Source organism: Biomphalaria glabrata, chromosome 4 (genome assembly GCF_947242115.1).
Source record: "Biomphalaria glabrata chromosome 4, xgBioGlab47.1, whole genome shotgun sequence".
NCBI lineage: Eukaryota > Metazoa > Mollusca > Gastropoda > Planorbidae > Biomphalaria > Biomphalaria glabrata.
The window spans coordinates 7246880-7274313 of record NC_074714.1 but is presented as its reverse complement, the minus strand read 5'-3'; the positions used below and the strand labels follow the sequence as shown (position 1 = coordinate 7274313).

At 39.6% G+C, this 27434-nt stretch overlaps 1 protein-coding gene across 4 annotated transcripts in view; it reads left to right on the top strand.

Moving 5' to 3' along the window:
* Window positions 1-586: 586 nt before the first annotated feature.
* LOC106065401 (uncharacterized) overlaps window positions 587-27434 on the top strand; it is a 127357-nt gene continuing 100509 nt past the window's right edge. For all 4 annotated transcript variants that reach the window (XM_056026096.1, XM_056026094.1, XM_056026093.1 and 1 more), the window contains exon 1: window positions 587-857. The gene's annotated coding sequence lies outside the window, so the exon portion shown is untranslated. The remainder of the gene's footprint in view (window positions 858-27434) is intronic.

Genomic DNA, 27434 nt, shown 5'->3' with positions numbered 1-27434 from the left:
AAAGACACTTCAGGACAGTAGAACACAAGTAAAGTAGCTATAATACATAAAACACTAAACCATAACTTACAATTACAAAAAAAAAAATAAAATAAAATAAAAAAAAAATTAAATAATCAATTAAAGACCCAAAGATGTAGGCACATTTCTAATTCCATACGCTAGAACAAATTTATACAAGTGCTCCTTCTTCTCTAGCGTCATTAGAGAATGGAATGGGTTGCCTTAATCAGCCAGGAAAATCAACGACTTAGCAGCAGAGTTTAAGTCATTAATTAACATGCATGACTAGATTGTTATATGAAATGTGTAGGACGTAAAAATCTTTTTTAAGATAAGATACAACTTTAGTCGAAATAGACACTTCTTGGCCTGCAACTCTATAGCATATTGGTGCACTTGCTAGTACATCTAGATATCTCTTCCGACTCTATCACGCACTCTCTCTCTCTCTGTTTGCATCCCTCTCACTCGTTATTACGTAAAAATACCCATAAAAAAACTTAAAAAAAAAACCCTGCTATCTTCCTAGTGGGACACAAGATCGTCTGCGAAGACGCGTCATGTGTCATACGCAATCGCGCTCTGCTTGTAAGGGGAGATCACTGACTGGCTTCGTGTGAATAAAAATAAACGGGGGAAAGAGGAGAATTCTTTGGCCTTGAAACCTATATTTTCGGGTTCCACGAGGGAGTTTAAAAATACACTTCACTGCATAGTGAAGGCAACCTGCTATTTGAAACAGTACGTTGATCGTCTAAATTCTCCTGCATTCCATATTTTATTCGTGAAACTATTAGCATTCGCCGGATTTATTTTCATTCTGATTACGGAATAGGTGCATGGATTCTTAAAAGGTAAATAAAGAATAAAGTCTAGATCTGGATCTAGATTTGGTTTTATGTTTATCATTATGTTATTTAATAGTGTTAGTTGTACTGGTGCTCTTAGACTAGATTTAGAACTAGATCTAGACTATATAGATCTAGATCTTTCTGTACCTTCTCACTGTTACCTTGTTTAGCCTTGTTCTGTAGTGCAAAGATTCTAATTAAGCTCTTTAAGTGTACAGATCAAACGGAGTTATAACGCGAGGCACAGGGAAAGAGTTTACTCTAGAATTTAGAATGTAATCAAGGTTTGTCGTGCTTAAGCAAGAATCGTGTGTAGCACATGAATTGAAAGTGACGCCCCTGCAATTAGTAGATTTTTTTTTCTTCCCTTTCATACGTAAATTCAAACGCCTGCAACATTTTCGTCTTGGGAAAATGAAACCTGGGCATTGACGTTTTTTTATGTTCTATGTAGATTCTAGATCTAGATCTTTTACATTCTAAATCTAGATCTATATTAATTAGGATTTTGTAATTTTAAACATTGAATTGAAACAAAAGCAATACATTAACGAAAACTAAACAAAAATGCTTAAATTACGTTTCATTTGTCTTACAATTATTTTTTAATAATTAGACTTATAAGATTTAATCCATTGCAAACTAGATCTTACTTCTCTATCTAGGTCAGTGTGTACTATATGCATTGATCTATTTATAACATTAGACTAGGCTGTGCTTTAGTTACTGCCAGTCTTGTCTGAAGCAACTTGTTTTATACATCTAGACCAGTTGTTTACACAGTATTTACTAAAAACTATTGGCGCAAGATGTGATTATAGGGGTGTGTGTGTCTTTAAATGACAATATTTAAACTAAATAAAATATTCCACAAAGTATTTATATTTATATTGACATAATCTATATCTAGAATCGAAATTATGTATTAATAATATTGTTTTATCTGGTAATGTCATCTCCTATCACTTCAAGGCATTTTTGTTTTCAAAACCCAGAGCAACGCACACTTATATAGTGACACCACCTGCTATATTTAAGCATCAAATCAATTTACTTAATTTGCCACAATGTGTAAAGCATTTTTCTTTTACTGCTAGAGCTATTAGAAGATAAATCGAGGGGTAAAACGTTTGGCTTTCAAGCTGAGGGGGTACAGAGTTCGAATCCTGATAGAGACTGGACTTGAATCGTTAGGATTTTTAAAGTACTCTTTTGAGCCAATTTAACTCAATAGGGCCCCTGGCATGCTTTGGGGAAGTACCTTTTGTTGGTTTTGTCTTTCCACAAACGTTTTGTGTTAGTAATCTTAAGCTTAAACCCATCTTAATGATAAGGTCTAAAGAATGTCTAGTTAGACATAAATATAGAATAACAAAATCTCTTTTGGCATGGGTATAACTATAAAATGAAACAAGATACTCCTGAACATTAAGAAATCTTCATTTTATTGACCAAACTGTAAAGAACGTAATAAAATCCTAATGCATTGCTATAAAGTCACACTTACGATAATTTTATTTCTATAGCATATATTTCCTCCACACACATAAACATTTATATTACATTTATATATATTACATATTACACAAGCAAGTAAATAAGCAAGACTATTTCTACACGGTCCAATCTCTTTGGTATAACATGGGCTCATTGCTTTGTGGTCCAATCTCTTTTGTATAGATATCCAGTGTGTGCTCAGTGCGCTGTGGTCCAATCTCTTTTGTGTAGATATCCAGTGTGTGCTCACTGTTCTGGCAGTGGTCCAATCTCTTTTGTGTAGATATCCAGTGTGTGCTCAGTGCGCTGTGGTCCAATCTCTTTTGTGTAGATATCCAGTGTGTGCTCACTGTTCTGGCAGTGGTCCAATCTCTTTTGTGTAGATATCCAGTGTGTGCTCAGTGCGCTGTGGTCCAATCTCTTTTGTGTAGATATCCAGTGTGTGCTCAGTGCGCTGTGGTCCAATCTCTTTTGTGTAGATATCCAGTGTGTGCTCAGTGCGCTGTGGTTCAATCTCTTTTGTGTAGATATCCAGTGTGTGCTCAGTGCGCTGTGGTCCAATCTCTTTTGTGTAGATATCCATGTGTGCTCACTGTGCTGGCTGTGGTCCAATCTCTTTTGTGTAGATATCCAGTGTGTGCTCAGTGCGCTGTGGTGCAATCTCTTTTGTGTAGATATCCAGTGTGTGCTCAGTGCGCTGTGGTCCAATCTCTTTTGTGTAGATATCCAGTGTGTGCTCACTGTGCTGGCTGTGGTCCAATCTCTTTTGTGTAGATATCCAGTGTGTGCTCAGTGCGCTGTGGTCCAATCTCTTTTGTGTAGATATCCAGTGTGTTCTCAGTGCGCTGTGGTCCAATCTCTTTTGTGTAGATATCCAGTGTGTGCTCAGTGCGCTGTGGTCCAATCTCTTTTGTGTAGATATCCAGTGTGTGCTCACTGTGCTGGCTGTGGTCCAATCTCTTTTGTGTAGATATCCAGTGTGTGCTCAGTGCGCTGTGGTTCAATCTCTTTTGTGTAGATATCCAGTGTGTGCTCAGTGCGCTGTGGTCCAATCTCTTTTGTGTAGATATCCATGTGTGCTCACTGTGCTGGCTGTGGTCCAATCTCTTTTGTGTAGATATCCAGTGTGTGCTCAGTGCGCTGTGGTCCAATCTCTTTTGTGTAGATATCCAGTGTGTTCTCAGTGCGCTGTGGTCCAATCTCTTTTGTGTAGATATCCAGTGTGTGCTCAGTGCGCTGTGGTCCAATCTCTTTTGTGTAGATATCCAGTGTGTGCTCACTGTGCTGGCTGTGGTCCAATCTCTTTTGTTTAGATATCCAGTGTGTGCTCAGTGCGCTGTGGTCCAATCTCTTTTGTGTAGATATCCAGTGTGTGCTCAGTGCGCTGTGGTCCAATCTCTTTTGTGTAGATATCCAGTGTGTGCTCACTGTGCTGGCTGTGGTCCAATCTCTTTTGTTTAGATATCCAGTGTGTGCTCAGTGCGCTGTGGTCCAATCTCTTTGTGTAGATATCCAGTGTGTGCTCAGTGCGCTGTGGTCCAATCTCTTTTGTGTAGATATCCAGTGTGTGCTCACTGTTCTGGCTGTGGTCCAATCTCTTTTGTGTAGATATCCAGTGTGTGCTCACTGTGCTGGCTGTGGTCCAATCTCTTTTGTGTAGATATCCAGTGTGTGCTCAGTGCGCTGTGGTCCAATCTCTTTTGTGTAGATATCCAGTGTGTGCTCAGTGCGCTGTGGTCCAATCTCTTTTGTGTAGATATCCAGTGTGTGCTCACTGTGCTGGCTGTGGTCCAATCTCTTTTGTTTAGATATCCAGTGTGTGCTCAGTGCGCTGTGGTCCAATCTCTTTGTGTAGATATCCAGTGTGTGCTCAGTGCGCTGTGGTCCAATCTCTTTTGTGTAGATATCCAGTGTGTGCTCACTGTTCTGGCTGTGGTCCAATCTCTTTTGTGTAGATATCCAGTGTGTGCTCACTGTGCTGGCTGTGGTCCAATCTCTTTTGTGTAGATATCCAGTGTGTGCTCAGTGCGCTGTGGTCCAATCTCTTTTGTGTAGATATCCAGTGTGTGCTCAGTGCGCTGTGGTCCAATCTCTTTTGTGTAGATATGCAGTGTGTGCTCACTGTGCTGGCTGTGGTCCAATATCCTTTGTGGACCAGTTGGTCGAGGGGGTAGCTTCCTTTATCAAACACACGGGACTTGAACCACGGTTACCATAGACCTTTATTATTGGTCAGTATCGTGCAGGCATGACCGGCAGTTGGGGGCAATGAATGTGAGCGCTGAGATATGCAAAGGTATGCGTTGGGCGCCCAAACTCACATATTGTGGCCGTCGTGGCTAGTGCTCCCGTCATTAACATCGTCTGCTTTGAAAGAAGAGTGGATAGTCATCACGATGTAGGCTCCACAAGAGGAAGGCATCGTTTGTGTGTTTGACAACCTGTATGTATGTGTGTGTGATATTGAATGCTTCTTTTTATGTCGCAGAAGTGGGAGCACAGGTAGGATGAAAGTTTCTATTCATTTTCTTTTTCATAGTCCTTGAATATCATGGCGTCTTGTTAGCGGTATTGCAAGCATTTTTTCCATACTAATACATTACTTTTACAAGTATTCACTATTAATAGTAACAAATACGGGAGGCTTTTTAGTAAGGGAGTTTGCAAATTACCAAATTTTTAAAACATTTATGAAAACGGTTTTAGATTTTTTGTCAATTGTTTTTTTTTTACATTTGTATTGCAAAGTTAAGTAAGTTCTGTTATACTAACTACTACATTTACACACAAAAAAAATGTTTTTTTTAAAGAGAAAAAATCTATTTAAAATGCATAAATGTAGGGCATAATTTAAAACAATAATTAATAAGTAATTTTTTCATATTATCACGTAAACTACAGCTCCAATCTGTAGCCATTTTTTTTTTAGGGAAATGATTTTTCTTGAGGAATAAGAGTTTGACTTTTTACAAAACAATTAAATATTCATTATAAGACATCAGTTAGGCCAGGTTCACATCTTACTTCACATTCACTTTCACCTATCCTTTGGTCTGCTGGACTGCTTGGGCACCACGCAAGATTTGTCAACCTTCTTTCTCCATTCTTCTCTGTCATTTGTCTTTGATAGAATTTCATTCCGACGTTCTTTCTGAAAATATTGCAACGTACCATTTTACCTGCCTGGTTTGACCACTTCGGGGGCCGATTTTGAGTTTGTGTTTCCACACAAACTGTCTTTGTAACCTTTTTTTTTTTTTAGATTTATCCAAAAGATGGTTCGTTGGTTACCTCTAGTTTGTCGCAGCACAGAGTAGAAGAGCGGTGCGAATATGGAATGGTGCGAATGTGGAATGGTGCGAATGTGGAACGGTGCGAATGTGGAATGGTGCGAATGTGGAATGGTGCGAATGTGGAACGGTGCGAATGTGGAATATTGCCGAATGTGGAATGGTGCGAATGTGGAAATGAAAGGAAATGACCTCAGTGGAGTCAGACTCTGTTGACATGGAAATTTTCGTAATATTTTAGTCATTATAAAACAAAGCCAGCCGCTGTCTTGAATTAAACCTAGATATAACAGGCTACCTGGTCGTGCGTTATGCGGGCTGGACTGTTATTCGGTCGTCTCTATGGTCCCGGGTTCATGCCCTGCCAGCTGCCATCCCTTGTCGTCCTGCGGGAGGCTAGGAGTAGGAAGTAGGAACACCCGAAACAGTTAAGACAAACAAATAACAGACTCATAATGTAATATGTACTTTTTTCTTTTCCCCTGATGCCTAGGATTTTCGGAAGGATTTAGAGATGTTACTAGGTAGCCTATTCACTGAGTATTTCCCTTGGATATGCTAGTAAAGTCTTTAAAGAAATTATTTAAAATTATTTCTTTTGGCTCTAGCATAGCTCTTAATTCTAGGTTAACAAATTCCAATTTTTTTTCGGCTTATCATGTCGATTTTCTAAGTAAGTAAAAAAGTAAGTTCCACATTCACACCTTGCGACCTATAGGGCAGATAATGTTAAGGTCATCTGTTTCTTAGGCCAACGGTTAACGAGCAGGGTGTCGTGTGGCCAGCACAAAGACCAAACGCCTTTACTTTACCCAACTAAAGTCAGGTATCCATTAGAGTTGAAAGGACTCAGGGGCGCCCGAAAAATCCCGAATTAAAAAATCCCAGTATTCCCCTAGATTCGATCCCAGAATCCCTGGTTCGGAAGCCAAGCCACTCAGCCACCGTGCCCCCTCTCCCCCCCCCCCCCCCCCCATTTTCTAAGCGTATTTATTTTCCTTTTATTAGGGTTTTCCCAAGTTTGCACGAAGAGATCTAATCAAATGCCATAAGTTTCACCGAACTTTGCCCAGAGTCCAATGCCTTTGTTAATTAATATCTTACTTGGCGAGTCTTGGTGGATCTATCTCTAAAGCACATGCCATCATAGATTGTGGGTCGTTTACCTGAGGTTGAATCTATTAGCAGTTTCTATTGTTATGTCTTTGGAATCCCACGTATCACTTCTAAGATCGCCAAAATTGCTTTGGCCCCCCCCCTAAGAATTTAACTGTAGAATAAGTGGCATTCCTTTATATTTAACATGTATGCACCAAGGGGAACAGATTAAATAAGATAAATATAAGCTGGGAATTCACTGTAAATAAACATGACTTAGAGAGAAAAGAAAAAAAAAACAAAAGGTGAGCTGACTCTCTTTATAGCTAACAATAATAATAATAATAAAGCTTGTTTTCGAGTCCGAAGATTGAGGAATGCAGTATTTCCCGTGGATACGCAACCCCAGCTGTGACCTACATATTTTGCCACATCCAGGGCAAGCATAACTATTGTCCGCCGGTGGTCGAATAAGATTTTCTTTGCGTCGTCTGCGTCTGTCCTCGGCAGTGGATTTTCTTTTGGTCTCAAATGTGTGTCCCGCGGCCTTTGTGAGTGACCTCCAGCTGTTTCGTTCTGAAGCCGCATGCAGCCAGGTACTTGTATGTCAGCTAAGACAATATGGCGCCAAAGCTGGTCTTTAGCTAAAATGACTAGCAATTTGTGCTTTTAAAGCTTTGTAAAGCTCATCTGTTTCTATGACCGACAGTTGACGAGGGTGACATGTGATCACCACAACGTCCAACCTTCTTTGCTTTCGCCTACTGATATCAGATACTCCTAAGAGCTGGTTAGATGTCCTAACAAATCTTTAAGCTTAAAATTAATCTTCACAGAGATTTTCGTTTTGCATATTTCGAATCATCCTTTTGAAATGATCAGAACATCCAGGCCCCAACCTACTGCAGGACGGCAGGGGGGTTTCAACGGATAGGATTGGAACTATTTACCTGTAAGTTCAGAAGGCAAACGCTTTACCACTCGACAACCACCATTTCTAAATTTTGAAATGTACCTGAAATTAATTTTTTTTGTCTGTCATGCTTTCTCTTTCAACTAATAAAGCACAATAGAAATAAAATAAAATCCTTTTTTTTAAAACTTTGGATGGTTATATGATCAAACAGAATCGATTACCCACTTAATCGAGAGGCTAAGTACGCTTGAACTTGTCTTGGCTACCTATGAAGGGGGCTCGAGGTTCGACACCAGACTCGAGGAGAGTTGTGTTTGCTGAGCGCCTAAAGGCAGCACAGACAACCTTCCCCTCCCCCCACAGGTCGACAAATAAGATTGGACCTTAGCGCTCTGAACATGCTATAAGCATGAAACTAGCGCTATATAAAAAGCTATAATGTATTTATTTATTTATTGCTTAGCCTTAAAACAGCAATAACCAGAAATAAGATCTTGATTTAAATGTCCACTTTCTCCGGTTCTTTGATGATCTTCATGCACAGTAAATACACGTAAGATGCACATACATAATTGTAACATGCACATACATGCTTGTAAGATGCCCATAAATGTTATCCCCTCAGGATAGTTAAATCTTTAATCTTTAATAAAGGGCGTTAACTCTTCAAAGAAGTCCGCATACATTCAAACCTAAACTAGCGCCAAATCAGCAATAAAAGGTTGTGTGTGTTTGTGAGTGTGTGTGCGTATGCGTGCGTCCATCCGTGTTTGCAGATCGCGTTTGTAAGAACATTACAATAATTTAACTCATGGAAATTACAATTTGCAGATGGATAATTTCCTAGATAATAGATTAACCTGCATTGTCTTCCCCCTCCTTTCGCTTTTATAAGGTTCAAACAGGCAGTAGGCAAAATGTCAGAAGTAGTGGTCATGGGTTAGGAAGTAGTGGTCATGGGTTAGGAAGTAGTGGTCATGGGTTAGGAAGTAGTGGTCATGGGTTAGGAAATAGGGTTAGTCTTTCTCTATCTTGACCTTAATGAGAGCTTGATCATGTGATTTATCTGGTCTGAAAGATCTGGAAGCATCGATTGAACGCAAAGAGATTTAAATAAATCTGGAACTCTCAGGTTATGATAATTCCACGTTCGATAACTTATGCATAGTAATTCGGATTTCCACATATGCAAATTTAAAAAAATGTTTTCTTTAAAAAACAAAAATTGAGGGAACGTCATCTCTGCTCACAAATTAAAGTCACTTTAAAAGACGCGTACAATAGCTAGTTTAAAAGAAAGAGGTCTGGCAAAAAGGAAAAGATTTATATTTATTCTCAATCAATTGGTTTATCTTATCTTCTTATCTTATCTTATATAATACAGACGTTACTTCAAAAAAGAAGATGATTACGTCCTACGCGTCATGCATTTAGTCATGCATGCACTGTGTCGTTAGGCTTCGATCCCAAACCATGATTTTGTATAAAAGGAAGAGAATGGACCTCATTCACCAATTGTAAACAAACAACATCTAGTCATATGATTCTATATATATTCTATACAAATTATGTAATCCATAGTGGCTGTCACGTGATACCTATTTTTCATTGTTTTATCAATATTATGACGTGTCTAAATGTGTTTATTTACGATTGGTGAGTTAGATCCATTCAACTTTTTACTTTATTTATGTATCCACATTGCTATATATATTCTATCCGAATATTCTTTCTTAACATGATACTTAAAACAACACGGATGGCTGGTCGTGCGGTATGCGCGGTGGACTGTCGTTCAGTTGTCTCTATGGTCCTGGGTTCACACCCTGCCCGCTTCCATCTCCCATCGTCCTGCGGGAGGTTTGGAATAGGAGGTAGATTAATTTCAACTCTGAAGGAACATTCCAAACATGTAAAACGAACAAACACAGTGAACATGCGTCTTGAGTCTTCTCTAGCTTATTACATGTAACATTCCTTTAGAAAAGCCAGATATTTTTGTTCACAAGACTCTACCAGGACGTTAAATGTTGTATTCATCTAGTTGCATTATTTACAAAATCGTTTTTTTTTCTGTCTTCGTCTTTGCTCTTGTCGACTGAGTTCTCAAACTTTATTTTATTTTTGAGGTACGACTCAGATTTATGCAATTAAAATTGCATGGCTCTCAAAAATTTATGTCGCATAAAAAATTGGTACGTATACATTAAATAAATTGTTCCTTTAGTCTGCAATGGAAAAAAAAAGGTTGAGGGTGTACGAGAAGGATTCCTTATTTGGTACTGTAACCTAGCCTGTATTGAACCAGTTGATGTGCTTGTACAGCTAGTTCGGCCAATCAGCTTCCAGAAAGTTTGGCGATGACGTATTAAGTTTTTTTTTTCCCAATAGGCTTCTGTGCATAGACATCGTGCTGCCGTGTTTAAAAAAAAATAATAATAAAATAAAACGCGGGAGTATTTTTTTTTAATTAATTTTTTTGAAAACCCGTAGTCTAGCCCTTCCTCAAAAGTCGGGTCTGCGAAAGTGTATGCACCGTTGTAGCTCTTATAGTACACTTTGTTCATATAGAACGTCCAATCGGCTTCAAAGGCCGCCCCTGGTCACGTGTTCTCCATGCGGGTGGAAAAGGAAACAGTGTTTCATAATCTTTTTGACTGTCCCAGATCTGCTGACTTCTGGTCCTTGAGGTCTGGGAATCAACATGCTCTTACACTTGTCTGATCACATACGCCAGTGGTTCTCAAATTGTGGCCCGAGGCTAAACACAGGGTTCGCAGAAAGATGAAAATTATATACAATTAAAATAACTTAATAAGCCAGTTTATCCAATCGGATTATTTTAATATTAATCAGATCGCCACTTGCCAAAGGCGTAGTGAGGGGGTACGATGCCCTGGGCGCTACCCTCAGGGGGGCGCCACACACACAGAGGCGCCTATATATGTTCATGGTAAATGGGGTAGGGGGCGACAATAAAGTAACTTGTCCCGGGCGCACGTTTTGCTCTCTACTCTTCTATCACCCACTACTGTTTAATATGACTGTTACGTACTAATCTCTTACGACCTAACCCAAAGAGTTGAAGTCATTCTTCATCACGAACCCTTAAGCTCAAGACATTCTTCACCCTGAACCCTTAAGCTCAAGACATTCTTCACCCTGAACCCCAAAGCTCAAGACATTCTTCACCCTGAACCCTAAAGCTCAAGACATTCTTCACCCTGAACCCTAAAGCTCAAGACATTCTTCATCCTGAGCCCTTAAGCTCAAGAGCAAGCGCAGTTCCCAATCCATAAAAATACAGGAGCAGCTTTAAGAAATATCCACAATCGAGGAACTTAAACCTATGTCTGAACAAAGACATCACTCAATCTGGTTACAAAAACTGATTCCGAAACACTGAACCATAGCTTTCAAATACCAAAATACAACCTAAGAAAATACTAAGAAAGACAATGGCACATTTCTTATTCCATAACATGTAATACTATTCCATATATTTCTATTCCCTATGTTATATGCTATGAGGAATTTCCTATTTTATATGCTGAGGAATTCCATTGAGTGGTACTCCTTACCTAATGAATAAACTTGGAAATTAATGATCTAGTAGAATTTAAATGCCTAATTAACTTGCACTCCTAGATTAACGCATGGACATTCGTAGGACGAATAAATCTTTTTTTTTTTGAAAGAACAGTTTTAACAATTAAAATACATGTAATGACATAATGAAGTGACGTTTTGTTCCAACGGCCTGGCTTCACCTTCACCTACCCCTTAGTCTGTTGAATCGTTGGGGCACCACACAAGATCTGTCAACCATCTTTTTCCTGGCCAAATACATTAAATTTGTTTAATTTTTGCAGTGATGAAATGATGGCCACATTGTGCCCCCCCCCCCAAGTCTTCCCTCTCACTAGCTCTAAGTTTCAAGTGAAAATGTGAATCTCCTAATTAAACATTTACCTGGTTTACAGTGAACCAACTGCTGGTGAATCGGTTGGCGTTGAACAGGTTGATGAGAACGAAACAGTTGAACCGATTTTCTCCCATTGTCGTCTGCGGTGGGCACCTGGTCGTTGTGTCTGTTTCTCTCGATACTTTGGCTGCAACATAAAGAATACGATATTCCAATTCTGAAGAGACAATGTATATATGCAACAGTGGCGTAGCTAGGAATTCGCCATCATTTGGGGGCCTGGGGGTGGGGGGCTTGACCTATTTGGGGCCACTGCATGTTGCGTAATATTTAATTTTTAATGTAAAATAACACTCATTTGGGGGATTTTCAAATTCTCCCCTCTCTCCCCCACCTTAGCTACGCCACTGATATACAAGTATTTTCCCAGTATGTACATACATTTTGGGACAGATTACATTAGACGAGGATCTCTGAGTGGACAGTTCATCTTTTTCTCACATCCTCTCTCTCTCTCTCTCTCTCTCTCTATCTATCTCTCTATCTCTCTCTGTCTCTCTCTCTCTCTCTCTTCACATTAGATCTAGGCTTTAATAACTGAACGTTACGCGATGTGCAACGCCTCCTTCTCGGCCAAGGTCACGACTATTGTTGTGGTCGACCTTTGTCACCATGTAATATATTTACAATCACAGTGACACATCCTGGCCAGTTGAATCTGGGACAATATCCTGGCCAGCTGAACCTGGGACAATATCCTGGCAGTTGGCATCACACATCAAAAGCATAGTTTGGACATGATCCTGTTTTTCTTCAATTTGCTTCTGTTAGCTCACTTTTTCGTTGTAGTAAAAAAAAAGTAAAAAAAAAATAGAATCATTTCTTATGACAACTTTTTATTATCCAGTCGAGGTGAAAGTTCGCGCATGAAGTCTTGCACAATTCTATAACAATTCCAAAAGATCACTGCATTCCAAAGCCATACCCCCCTTCCCCCCCCCCCCCCCCCCCCGCGCCATTGGAGATTTTCACGATAAACTAAACAATAGCAGAGACGCTAAGTTGAACTTCACTGTTGCCAACTAAATTAAAGTTACAAATTGAAGAACTTAGAAAATTATATCCTGTTAGCATTGGAGGAAGAAGAATTACTAACTTGCGCTTCGCAGATGACATTGACGGCCTAGCAGAGACAGAAGAAGAACTAGCTGACCTGGTGATGCGCATTGACAAGACTTCCGCAGCATATGGCATGCAAATAAATGCCGAAAAAACTCAAATTATGACCAATAGCCATCAGGGCTTTAAAAGAGGCATCAGTATTGGAGGTGAAAAGCTAACTAGAGTTAACAGCTTCAAATACCTCGGAGCTATTGTCTCAGATGAGGGAACAAAACCCGAATTATTGGCCCGAATAGCACTGTCCACAGCAGCCCTTTCAAAACTTAAAATAATATGGAAAGATAAGGGCTTAGCCCTCGGCACCAAAATTAGACTGATGCGCTCTCTGGTCATGGCCACATTTTTATATGCTTGTGAGTCGTGGACGTTGAATGCAGAGCTTGAGAGGAGGATCCTAGCAATGGAATTGAGATGCTACAGAAGGATCCTAGGCATCACATTCAAAGACCGCATCACAAACCAAGAAATCAGAGACAGGGTTACTGTAGCGATCGGAGCTCATGACGACCTGCTTACTATTGTGAAAAAACGAAAGCTTAAAACCTTTGGCCACATTACGAGATCTACGGGGCTCGCAAAGACCTTTCTTCAGGGAACAGTGCCAGGGAAAAGAAGAAGAGGCAGACAGAAAAAGCGATGGGAGGACAACATTAAAGAATGGACAGGCCTGCCATTGAGAGAGGTTCTGAACAAGGCAAAAAAAAGGGAGGAATGGAGAAAGACAAATCTTGCCTGGTGCCCCAACGGTCCAACAGACTAAGGGATAGGTAAAGGTAAAAGGTAAAAAAAAGGTAATGTTATAAAATGCAAAAAAAAAAAAAAAATAAATAATAATAATAAAAAAAAGCAAAGAACTTTAACAAAAACACATAGCTTAGCAACACTTCCCTTACTAGACCGGATATACCAAAACGTTTTCTTTTTATGAATTTGGCCCCATGTTTAAAATTACCCAATAGTGCCATATATTCAAGACTTCACTAGTTTTCAGTACCAACAGACCATTTCGTTTTGCTTATATAGTGTTCAGCGTGATGTCATTGAGGTTAGAGAGTAGTGTGGGAAAATAAAATGTCGCAGGATTTAACTTGGGGATTTTTCTTTGCGCAGTCTTGTAAGTGTGTTGCATTGGATAACCAGCAGTTTCGTAAGTCTCAACACCAGACGATAGCACGTCTCTTTAGCTTGTCGCTCTCCAAGAGGTTACAGGACGTCTCTGAAGTATTTTCAGTCCAGGGCAACTTTTGGTACTGGTTCTACTTCTACTGGTTCTACTGGTACCATTACATCAAGAGGGCCGGCCTTAGAAATTTTGAGGCCCTATAGCGAAGTGAATTCGGTGGCCCCCAAATGAAACAAATAAATAAGAAAAAAAAGAAACATAAAAAAAAAAACACTCAAATTACCCAATTTATTTAAAACCTAGTGTACTCCATAGCTGAGGCTGGTTAGCCACTGGAAATACTGCATTCCTCATTATTCTTTGGACTCGAAGGCAAGCCTTATTATTAGTGTTCTCCAACAATACCATTGAGGACAAGTTTCGCTATTTCTTCACTAAAAATTGTTTTTTGAGTCCTTTGCGAGGCTTCACCAATCGGAGGCTCTACGCTGCTGCCTACTTTGCCTATACCTAAGGCCTGCCCTGATTACATTTTGACATATTTAAAACCAGGTTTGTCTGCTAACCCTGAACTTTTAAGGGTAATAACTGTTGAGGTCACGCGTGAAGTATTAAAAACTAGATTAATTCAATGCTAATGCCTACAAATTGAATTTCGGAAGCCAATCGATTAGTCATTGTCATCATATAATGTGGCACCAACTAACATCCCTGATATAGATAGGGCATGTAGGCCGAGAAATGAAAAGGTGAAAACTGTACAATCATGTAAAACTAATTAGCATGTACACTTAGTCACAAGTGAATTTGCAGAATTGCATGACATCAACAAATTTAATATTTTGGTCACCACATTCAATCCGCGGTAAAACATCTGACCTCGCGACACTACTTTAGAATACACTCACAGGCAGACCAAAACCGCTTGCTTTAATCAAGCTATGGAATAGTCAGTAATACATATGGTTTATAAAAGAAAAAAAAATCAATTGATGTTTACATTTGGATTTCAAGCTAATATAAGCAATTTATAGTTGAAGATAATTCAACTTATCACTTAGTATTTTTTTTTTAAAGTGTGTTCTATCTTAAAGACAATTATTGAAGATAAGACCTTGTCTTTTCAATTATATGTACAATTTATTTTCTAGATACCAGAGATCTCGTCAATTGACTTTCGTCATTTTAGGTGCTGTCTGAGGTCCGTAAGGTTCACTTTTTCGGGCCTGAATTTAGGATTGTTTTTTTAAGTAGGGAGTCTCAGAGGAGTGCAATATTTTAAGAAAGCTTAAATTAACTCACTCTGGTACAATTCTTTTTCACGTTATTCCTCCCACCAACTAATTAGTGGTAATTTAAAAAAAAAAGTTGAATAGAGATAAAGTAGTGATGGATATTGCAATAAATATATAGGTTCTTCTTATTAGACAACTTTAATTTTTTTTTAAAGACACTTTAGTTTTATTTTAACATGCCAGGGGGCTAATTAGATACATTTTTAACGACTAGAGCTCTTCTACCTTCGTTCTGCAAAACTTATGAATCTAATCTCTAGAAATAGTATATTAAGTCTACTCAGCACACCACTACCAGACAGTCACGGTCAATTCAGAACAATGTTATGAAAGCTGGTGATAGAGATTTCGCTCAAGTGCAAACGAGAAGTAATTGAGTTCGGTCCAAAGTCAGAAGGAGACGCCCTCTTTGTCCTGTAGAGGGAACTATTCTGACTCGAAGTTGAAAGAAGAAATTCTGCGGCAGAGGAGTTACGGGAACGATTGCCGCTGTGATTTGTGAAGTCGTTTCGAGATGGACGAACTGCGGTGTAGCAATGTTCCACTGCCGTGGTTTTGACACAAACACTAGCTTTGTTGTAACCGCACAGGCGGCAGATGTACAGACCAGAGTGAGAGGAACTATTCATCCTTCCTAGAACTGTGGTGGGGATTTGAACCGAAGACCTGAAGAGTGTTGTGTAGGCAGGGTCGGCCTTAGGCATAGGCAAACTAGACGATTATTCGTTTAGAGAAGAAATAGCGAAACTTGTACCCAATATTATTGTTGGAGAACACTAGGTTTTAAATAAATGGCGTAAATTTATTTTGGGGGCCACAAATTCACTTCGTTTAAGGACTCCAATTATCTAAGGTCGGCCCTGGTGTGGGTGTTTTTTTCGTAGTCCTAGCATCGTACTACAAACTGAAAATAAACATCCTCCTCCCCGCTGGGTCTATTTTATATTGCCTCCCGTAGATTAAGAAGTATATTTTATAGAAACTATATGAAATGTTTACGAGCCGAAGAGGAAAATCCTTAACAATAGTCGGACCAAAGACTAGACGATGTTAACATTAACTTGGAGATAGGGATAGAGATAAGTACTTTGAACAACAAGTCAAGCGTACAGCTTCTTAAAAGATGATTTGTTACACCTATTTAAGTTTTCTTTTTATCTCGAGGGTTCACACTACTTTGAAATAATTTCTGGCTGCATTGAACGTATGCTCAAGATATCGCTTGCTGATCATTTAGCCTTGTGACTGAATTCATCTTTTAAATATAGAAAAATGCAGTGAAGTGTTGCAATGGTGAGATCCTGGTGTATGATGTTGTTGTTGTTGATGTCACTGATTCGTGTCTTTGCCCTTTATTATGTCAACTGTGTATAAACATTAATTTGAATTAAAGGCTTTGATGAGTATGATAAAAGTAGCTACTCTTGTTAAGTTTTCAATATAAAGCAATGTCCACAGTTTTGTGAAGTGGCTCATGAGAATGGCAATGTCTTCAATTCCGAAGGTTAAGGATGAGTGCAGTGTTTCACATGACTACGCAAACACAGTAGCGACCTGCTTATTATCCCGCATCTCGTGCAGACAAAGCCGTTGTCCGCTGGCGGTCTATTTAAGTTTTCTTTTCGTCTTCTGCGCCTGTCTTCAACAACGGCTTTTCTTTCGGTCTCAAATGTGTGTGCAGCGGCCTTTGTGAGAGCTCTCCAAGTGTCAGGAGGCCATCTGCTGCCAGCTACTTTCCTCTATGCCAGTGTGGGCGAAATGGCGCCTGAGTTGAACTTTATCGCGCTTACCGGGGGGGGGGGCACTTCTGTTACGCCGTTCTCTTTTGAGCTCACCAAAGAAGATCGCCTTTTGCATGCGGTTGTCTCCCATGCGGGATTAGTGTCCGACCCAGCGCAGCTGTCGAGTGGTTATTGGTGCCTCTATATTGTCCACACCGGTCTCTTGCAGAACATAGTGGTTCATAATTATGTAACACTTATAATTAACAGAGACAAACTTAATCTTGTTATATGTATACATATAATAATTCCAATTACAAAATTCTATTGCGTTTACTATTTGATTCTTCTTGAACAAACTAATTTCTTCTTTTAATCATTTAATTCTAACAGTTTGACTTGTTTAAGAGCCTGCAGTTACGAATGGGACACCGTTTTTTCTCCCTTTTCTAAAACACATCTTTGAAATGTTTGTCTTGGGCTTCATACATTGGCTGCCTTCAGTCGTAAGACGACTAGGGGCTCATCTCGTGAAGCATTTCTTATTGTAGCTCGAGAGGCTTTCTACCCCATCATGCTTCACATATGAAAGTAGAACCTGACTGTGTGCTGAAGGGATCCAGTCATTTTCTTTACGGTTCGCTTCTCTTTGTCGGCTGAGATGATTGCTTCTTAATTGTGCACTGGTTGTTTTTTTTATCACTTTTCTCCACATAGTGTCTACCCAGGATCCCCGTGGCTTTCGCTTACTAAAGTCTACAAATGCGAAAGCTACAAGAAAAGTTCAAAGGTCAAACAGTGCCTCTGTCCATTGTCTTCATTGATCTTATTAAAGCTTTTGACATTGTCTACAGAGATGGCCCCTTCCAAATCCTGAATGACACAAGCTGCTTACAAAAACTATCGAGTAGAATTCTTTCCATGAAAACATGCTGGGCATAATACATTAAATGATTCTTGTTATCAAAGTTTCAACGTACACATCGGAGTAAAGCAAGGATGTGTCACTGCTTGATCGCTCTTATCTATTTGATGCTCTTCCGCCATTCCTTTGGCAGCAAATTAATGGGGAGCCTCTAATTTCAATCTAGATTTGAAAGTCAACTATTCAACAGCGCTATGTGAAAGGATCAATAATTTTGTTTCTCTTTAACGAAGCTCGACCCTGCCAGTGCCAGAGAATAAAAATTGATTCATTTCTATAATAATAATAATACTGAGAATAATGATAAAGCTACCCTTGAGCTTGCAATATTTGGAAATGTCAGTTTAGCAAAAAGCCAAAACTATGCAAAACCTTCTCTATATCCCTTGTTCGTCATTCAATTTCAACTAAGCGAAGCGGTCTCACTTGGTGGATGCTATAAAACACTCTATGAAGGAAGTAGACTTGTGTGTGCACGTTTTTCCTTTTGTTGGGTGATAAATGAGGGTGTATGTCTCAAATCACAACACGCCAATGGCATTTCTCGAAGCGTGTCACGAGATTATTCTCTACGGTAATATGGTCTGTGTTTGTCGCCGACATGTCCCATTTTATCCAATTGTATTCAACATCTCTGTTCTTTTATGCCGTTGAATGTTGTGTGATATGATCTGTCCAAACGTCTAACGCTGCCGCCTTGTAGTGTATACCTTAGCGCAGTGATGCTCAAAATACGGCCCGCGGGCCACACCCGGCCAGTTAGGCCGCGACGTGGTTTCATCCGGCCTGCCTAAACGTCGGAATAATGTGTAGAAAAAAGTTGAAAAATGTATCTTTCCATATGTTAGTATATCACTTTTTCTCTGATGGATTGGTACCATGACCTTTAATATTTGTGCGCTTATAAAATGGGACTCTGAATGTAGAATGTACCAGGTAAAGATGAACGGATATTTTTTTTTTTTGTGAAGCATGATAATAAGCCAACATATTTGTTTTATCAAGAAAGAGTGGCTGTTTTTTTTTCCAAAAAAAAACAACAACAAAACAACAACAACAACAACAACAACATTAAACGTCATTATGAAACCAATAAGGCGACTTTCTTGGTTTGAGCCCCAAACAGGGGCGGACTGGCTATATGGGCATTTGGGCAAATGCCCGGTGGGTCGGTACCCTAATGGGCCGGTAGGGCCACCGAAATGCCTGATCGAAGTCACTATGGCACATATCAAGTTAGTAAAGGTTTTATAATATTCTTATTATGTTATTATTATTATTTGTATAACAGGCCCTCTGAGCGTCGTGTTTAAACAAATCTTTCACAGACATTACAGTGTAATACTATTTTAATCGAACACATTTTCCGAAAATAAAATGTAGAATGTAGACAGTGCTACTAGTAAGCTTCATCTTTTTAGGGCCTACATAATTGCTGATTTAAAAAGACGCTATATAGCTTATTAAGATATAGAATTCACTGTATGCATGCATATCGATACATTATCAAACTTAACAATGATTTTTAAGGACCGATACACATAGAAATGGATGCCCATCACATGATAGAGAATTTGTGGGCCGAATTTTATAGAAATGCCCGGGCCGATTTTGACACCCAGTCCGCCCCTGGCCCCAAATAAAAGATTGCTACGCCCTGAAATTGGAGGATTTATGAGAATATTTACCAAAAAGAGACGAAAATGGGTGGGTGGTAAAACTACAAAGTTGCTGACATTCTAATGAAGCCTTTTTCTTAAAAAAATATGCTTTAAATTTCTCATTACTTACTGTCAGTACTAGATCCACGGGTTTCTTATACCTTCAAGTCAATTTCTTCTCGTTTTTTGTATCTTTTAGGTCATGTGACCCGCCACACGAGTGTCGTAAATTAAAATGGCCCACAGCTGGAATTGCGTTGGGCATTAGCGTGTCTTAGCGTGAAGTCAAATTAGATGACTTGCTCTCTTTGTATACTTCTAGCGCTGCCTCCCCCTGTATTATTGTATATTATCATGTGTGTTTATACACAATTAAGTTTGTTGTTTTTATTTTAAAAAAGGATTCAAGTTAAATATGTTTGTAACTTAAGGCTGCCTGGTCGTGCGGTTTGCGCGCTGGACTGTCGTTCGGATTTATCGATGGTCGAGGGTTCAAATCCTGCCCTCTCCCATCCCCCGTCGTCCTGCGGGAGGTTTGGACTAGGAAGTAAACTATCTTCAACTCTGAAGGAACATCCGAAACATGTAAAACATTTGACAAACAAACACAATCTACTGTGCACGTCTTCTAATGAGATCGGAATAGATTTTTTTTTTAGCAAGACTAAAGGTTTAAAGCTAAAATGGTGTAATAAATATTGAACTGCGAGTCTATTATTACTTCTGAATCTGAATCGACTCTGAATTGACTCTGAATCACTCTGAATCAACTCCAAATCAACTCCAAATCGACTCTGAATCAAATGACTCTTCCGATATGTTTTATTTATCGCCTACGCCTCCCTCTTAGTCTCTACATTCGTGATAATGCATATGATTACGTCACAGCAGGGTTTCCGCGACATTTTAATTTTTTTTTTCCGTAACTTAAAACCAATGACTTCCTCCTTTCCCCTCCCTGGAACACTCTAGTGCTGTAACAATTAACTGTCGGCGTGTAGAAAGAATATTAAGAGAGGCAGTTGAATTTGATTGCGAGAAGAGACCCTCGAGTATTAAAATGTAGGACTATTTCATAAGCCAGTGAAATGAAAGTAGGTCAGCAGTAAATTCATATTCCTAGTTATGCAGACTCATCTGTGACCTACACATCTAACGCAACAGAAGCCATTGTTGTCTGCTAGTGTTTGGTTTAAATTTCCTTAGCAGAAAAAAACAAGATTTAATATAACGCTATGGCTAGATTGTATCACCTGAACGGAATTGGAGACATATTTTTAATGCCTAATCTATCGTGGTTGAAGTCAGTGAAAACATTGACAGGCCAAATCCCTTATTAGCCTTTGATTCACAAATCGATGTGCTTCACCCCCCCCCCACCCGTGCATCTGCCTTTGATATATGACCGGACTAGTTAGTTACAAACTATCAAAGAAAAATTACGAGCAAGACCGCCATTACATGAGATGCGTTCAGAATTACACTAGTTGTGTACCAAAAGATATTCACTTCTTATTTCCCCTTATTGTTTGTGTACTTGACTCGCAATAGGTCTGAAAAGTGGTGTCGGAAAGGGAACAGGGAGCAGGTCAGAGTAGCGCGATTCAGAACAGGAAACTGCCTAATTGGGGTGTCACGATTTGTTTTGGAAAGTAGTGTAGTCTCCCCAAATTACATGACAGACGCGAACTCGTAAGTGCCTCCATGGCTCTTTCTAAACACACCCAAGAAACACGCTGTAGAATTTATTTTCCTTGAATTTAATGCTTTCGAAATAAATTCAATAAACAAATAATCCAGAGATGAACAAACCTAATATAAAAATGGAATATTAACTAGATCGACATCGTTGAATAAATACAGTAAGGTGAAAATACTGATGACTACTTATTTACTCAGACTTAAATCCTACCGCGCCGTTCGGCGCATTAGACGTCATACTATCTCAACAAAGATCTGTCACTGGTCAATGTTTAAAGCCTCTTTCCACCCTGTGTCCACCGCATTGAGGTCCTCCATGAAAATGTGGCGCCAAATTGTACGATGACGTCCCGTTTGCGCTTTCCTCGTATTGGCCCCCTTGTCATCCATGATGATAACTTATCTTCTTATCTTATATAATACAGACGTTACTTCAAAAAAGAAGATGATTACGTCCTACGCGTCATGCATTTAGTCATGCATATTAACCAATGACTTAAATTCTGCCAAGTCACTGGTTTTCCTGGCTAGCTCAGGCAACGCATTCCATGCTCTAATAGAACTAGGGAAGAAGGAGTATTTGTACAAATTTGTCCTAGTATATCTATCCATCCTAGAATAATGACACTCAATAATCTACTTGGAACAATGACTCCGATAGTTGCATCTAAGTCCCTTATATACTCAATTAGTCCCCTACAGAGTCTTTTAAGTATTGTTTACTCCATTATTAGTCTTTCCTTCAAGCTTCCTGCTTTTTAAAATATTCCTTAACTACGTTTGTTTTCATCAATATTTCATCATGCTCTTGAGTCTAGCAATATTTTATTTTATTTTATATACATACGCCTTTCTTGTCATGCGCACTGCCACAAGTTCTCTTTCTCTTCTGTCGCGCACTGAAGCGTGACATAGGACCTTCCTAGTGAGTCCGAGCGTCCAAAAAACTTTCATCCAACGTAACGCCGCTGCCCACTCATTTTTTTTTCCTCGCGAGATTGTAAATAAACTTTGATCCACAATGTGGGCAATTCCAGCAGGAGAGACGGTGCAACCTGTCCTGTATGAATGTACAATGCTTCATAGTGATAGGGGTTCCCGGTTATTTTATCCCCGGTCACTTCATCCCCGGTCGTTTTATCCCCGGTCATTTTATCCCCGGTCACTTTATCCCCGGTCGTTTCATCCCCGGTCATTTAGTCCTTGGTCACTTCATCCCCGGTCGTTTCATTCCCGGTCATTTAATCCTTGGTCACTTCATCCCCGGTCATTTAATCCTTGGTCACTTGATCCCCGGTTATTTTATCCCCGATCACTTCATCCCCGGTCGTTTCATCCCCGGTCATTTAATCCTTGGTCACTCCATCCCCGGTCGTTTCATCCCCGGTCATTAAATCCTTGGTCGTTTCATCCCCGGTCATTTTATCCCCGGTCACTTCATCCCCGGTCACTTCATCCCCGGTCATTTTATCCCCGGTCACTTCATTCCCGGTCACTTCATTCCCGGTCACTTCATTCCCGGTCATTTTATCCCCGGTCACTCCATCCCCGGTCACTTCATTCCCGGTCACTTCATTCCCGGTCATTTTATCCCCGGTCACTTCATCCCCGGTCACTTCATTCCCGGTCACTTCATTCCCGGTCATTTTATCCCCGGTCACTTCATCCCCGGTCACTTCATTCCTGGTCACTTCAGTACGTGTACGTTATGATACGACGGACGACATGACAGAAGGTTGTTCCAAGTAAATCTTTTCTACTATAGCAGTTCGAACCTTATACTATCGTCACTACCAGCTCTTCCACGGACATATCATTTTATTGTATTAGGCAAAAGGTTTGCATTCCTGTCACTTTATCCCCGGTCGTTTCATCCCCGGTCATTTAGTCCTTGGTCACTTCATCCCCGGTCGTTTCATTCCCGGTCATTTAATCCTTGGTCACTCCATCCCCGGTCATTTAATCCTTGGTCACTTGATCCCCGGTCATTTTATCCCCGGTCACTTCATCCCCGGTCGTTTCATCCCCGGTCATTTAATCCTTGGTCACTTCATCCCCGGTCGTTTCATCCCCGGTCATTTAATCCTTGGTCGTTTCATCCCCGGTCATTTTATCCCCGGTCACTTCATCCCCGGTCACTTCATCCCCGGTCATTTTATCCCCGGTCACTTCATTCCCGGTCACTTCATTCCCGGTCACTTCATTCCTGGTCACTTCAGTACGTGTACGTTATGATACGACGGACGACATGACAGAAGGTTGTTCCAAGTAAATCTTTTCTACTATAGCAGTTCGAACCTTATACTATCGTCACTACCAGCTCTGCCACGGACATATCAATTTATTGTATTAGGCAAAAGGTTTGCATTCCTGTATTGGGTAAGAAAATAGTTATACATGTACGGATCCCACGTGTACAGAAATGATTTGAGTTGGGTCATTCTGAAATGCCTCGCTAGTCGTTTTGCAGGCTTCGGTACCTCTTGGGATCCCCTCTAAAGAAACTAAATAGCTACACCTCTGATACCTAGATATTACACGTTAAGCCTCTACGCATCACTGTCATTGTAGAGAAAAAAAAAAGGGCCATCCATTGATTGATTATTTTATACTTAAGCTGGTCATTTCTTACTCTGTAACGTCAACGTAGGTGGTCAAAACAGCGGCAGATCTTGATAGATGAACTTGGGCGTATCTTGTTCCAATGAGCTAATTTTTATTTTTATTATTTTGCTTAGCTATGGCTATTAGAGCATGGAACGTTTTGTCTGAATCAGTCAGGAAAACCAAAGATTTAGTACAGTACATTGATACATAGATGCGCATAGGACGAAATTATCATTGTTGAAGGAACGTCGGTAATTGATAAGATAAGATAAAGTATAAGATACCAGTGATGCCCAAAATACGGCCCGCGGGCCACGTCCGGCCCGCGATATGCATCGATCCGGCCCGCCGAAGTGTTGGCACAATGTGTAGAAAATCCCCTTTCAAAAAAAAAAAATGTTTGAATTTTTTTCCCTTCTTTAGAGTAAATAGATTGGCACCGGTAATTATCCAACATACTCGGTGTTTTTTTTTTTTTTTGTTTTTTAAAGAGTGGATATTTTTAAAGAACATAATATTAAACAGCTTTATGAAACTAAACACATAAATACAGGCGGCATTCTAGGTTGCTTGCTAGCAATGATGGAAGAAATGAATCCTGAAAAGAAGAATACTGTTGAAGCCGTCAGCCTTTCTCATAACAATTACAAGGCGAGTGAAAGATATGATTAAAATTCTCCATTCAAAACTAACAGACAAACCAGATTTCGAAATGTTTTCTGTTACCACTGACGAGTTTACCGACATATCTGATAACGCCCACAATCTTGGTATTTATTCACGGTTTAAACAGCAGTTTTGAAATCAGAGAAGTTAGTAGCTATGAGGAGCATGCGAAGTCCCGTCAAAGTAGTTTTAACCAACACAGAAGATCTTTCTCTTGCTTGGGAGAAATTAGTGGGAGTGACTACTGATGGTGCAACAAGTATGGTTGACAGCAAGAGTTATTAGATAATTAACAGCCCCAAGTGTGAGGGCAAACCTTTGCAGTGAGAATCCTCCGGAACCCGTGTAATGTACTCACCTCACGTAGGAACATCTAGACATTTCGGAACCCGTGTAATGTACTCACCTCACGTAGAAACATCTCGACATTTCGGAGCCAGTGCTCATCTCGTGCAGCGTATAGTTCAAAGTTGGTTTAGGATAAACTTCTCATGAATTCATGTAACTACTAGAGTCACGGGTTTCTAATACGAATGGTTCACTGTCTATTTCCTTTTTTTTAACTTTTTGTTGATGTGGCCCGCGACACGAAGGTCGGAAGTTAAAATGGCCCGCTGGCCGAATAAGGTTGAGCATCACTGAGATAATCAATTTATTTTAGTATAAATTATTAAAGGTGGGGAGGAAAAAGGGGAAACGAATGATGAAAGTGAGTCTCCTATTAGGATATGGAGGTGTGTCAGAAGCACGGGCTTATTGTACAACGAAAACAGAAGTTTGTGGTAAGTTTCGATCCCTATGAATATTGTTGAACATTTTATTTTATATTTATTCTTACATATCTAAAATAAAATTGAAAGCTGTGTATACACTGTATAACTTTCAATCAAAATAAGTTTACTTTCTTTAAAAACTAAAATATTCAAAAAAATTACTTACAAAAACAACAACAAAAAAACTTATATTGTGTGAAATGGCATCAATTCTTATCTCATCTTGTATAATACAGACGTTACTTCAAAAAAGAAGATGATTACGTCCTACGCGTCATGCATTTAGTCATGCATACTAACCAATGACTTAAATTCTGCCAAGTCACTGGTTTTCCTGGCTAGCTCAGGCAACCCATTCCATGCTCTAATAGCACTAGGGAAGAATTATTGTGAATTATTGTGAATCCACCATGTAATTAGTTTTTAATAGATAATTCGGCATTGCCATTGCTACTCGCTTATCTTCTCCTGAAATAAAAAGTATTAGGCCGGAACTGTTTTTCCTTTTATGTGATTTGCATTTTGCAGTTCTCGTTTTAAATTGAAAATACGCCATTAAGCTTTAAAGCTAAGTGTAACTGATAGAAAAATAAAAAAAATTCTGGACAAAAATACGCAATGTGAAAACTACACTTATACTTTCTTTGACGAGTCTTTTAAACTAATCTTGTGTATACTTTTACAAAGCTTATATCAACTCTGTCTGTCTGTCTGTCTGGTGAAAAGTTTGTACACGTTATTTCTTCCACACCCAAACACGTTAACAAGCTGAAATTTTGCAGAATTATTTCTGTTACCTGACAACACAAGAATCAATTAAAAAAATTAGTTAATTAAATATTGGTAATTAATTATTTTGTTTAGTATCTCGAACAAGGGAAAGAAATTATAGGGGGAAGGTTTCCGTGCTGCCTTTTCATTTCATAAGCGGTCTCACATAGGATCACATAACACCCACACACTGATACACACACACACACTGATACAGCCACACACTGATACAGCCACACACTGATACACCCTCACACTGGTACAGCCACACACTGATACACCCACACACTAATACACCCACACACTGATACAGCCACACACTGATTCACCCACACACTGATACACCCACACACTGATACAGCTGTGTGCAACTTTAAATTATTTTTTTTTATGACTTACTAAAACCGAATAACTTATAAAAAAAAAAAAGAACACAAGGGCGTGTGCAGTTGTATTGTGAATGAATCCTGCTGATACACAAGACAAGAATAAACGCATGCAGCAGGACTTGTGTCATATGACGACATGAAAGTTTCAACAATGGCAATTGAGAACCCCCCCCCCCTCCCCCAGGGAACGACGACGCGGTCATAAAGATGAACAGATTTGATTGTGCGATAGTTACAGAGATACCGACTGCCGCGCATGCATTGTGGTATTTGGATCAAACAGCGGCCCCTGAAAGAGTTGTCTCCTTTACTTTAGCATTATATGTCTTCAGAGTTTATTTCAAGGGTAGGTTCTCTTTAAGTGCTTTCTGGATTCTTTTTGTTTGCCTTGTAGCTTTGAGATCCTAGCAATGGAATTGAGATGTTACTGAAGGGTCCTAGGTATCATATTTAAATACCGCATCACAAACGAAGCGATTAGAGATAGGGTAACTAGAGCGATTGGAACCCACGATGACCTGCTATCTGCTAACTATTATTTAAAAAAAAAACGGAAATTAAAACTCTATGGCCATATTACAAGGTCTTCTGGGCTTGTAAAGACCTTCCTTTAGGGAACAGTACCAGGAAAAAGAAGAAGAGGCAGATAGGAAGACAACATAAAAGAATCGACGGGCCTTCCATTGAAAGAGGTTATATCCAAGGCAAAAGACAGAGAGGAATGGAGAAAGGCGGTCGACAAATCTTGTGTGGTGCCCCAACGGTCCAACAGACTAAGGGATAGGTGAAGTCGAAACTCGTGCGTATGTTTATTATTTAATTTCGATGCAAAAAACACAATCAAATGATGGGTCACTAGGTCAGACACTTCTCTCTTTCTCTCTTTCTCTGTGTTTCTCTCTCTCTGTCTTTCTTTCTCTCTCTCTCTCTCTGTCTCTCTCTCTCTGTCTTTCTCTCTTTCTCTGTCTCTGTCTGTCTTTCTCTTTCTCTCTCTCTCTCTCTCTATGTCTGTCTCTGTCTCTCTCTTGTCTTTCTCTCTC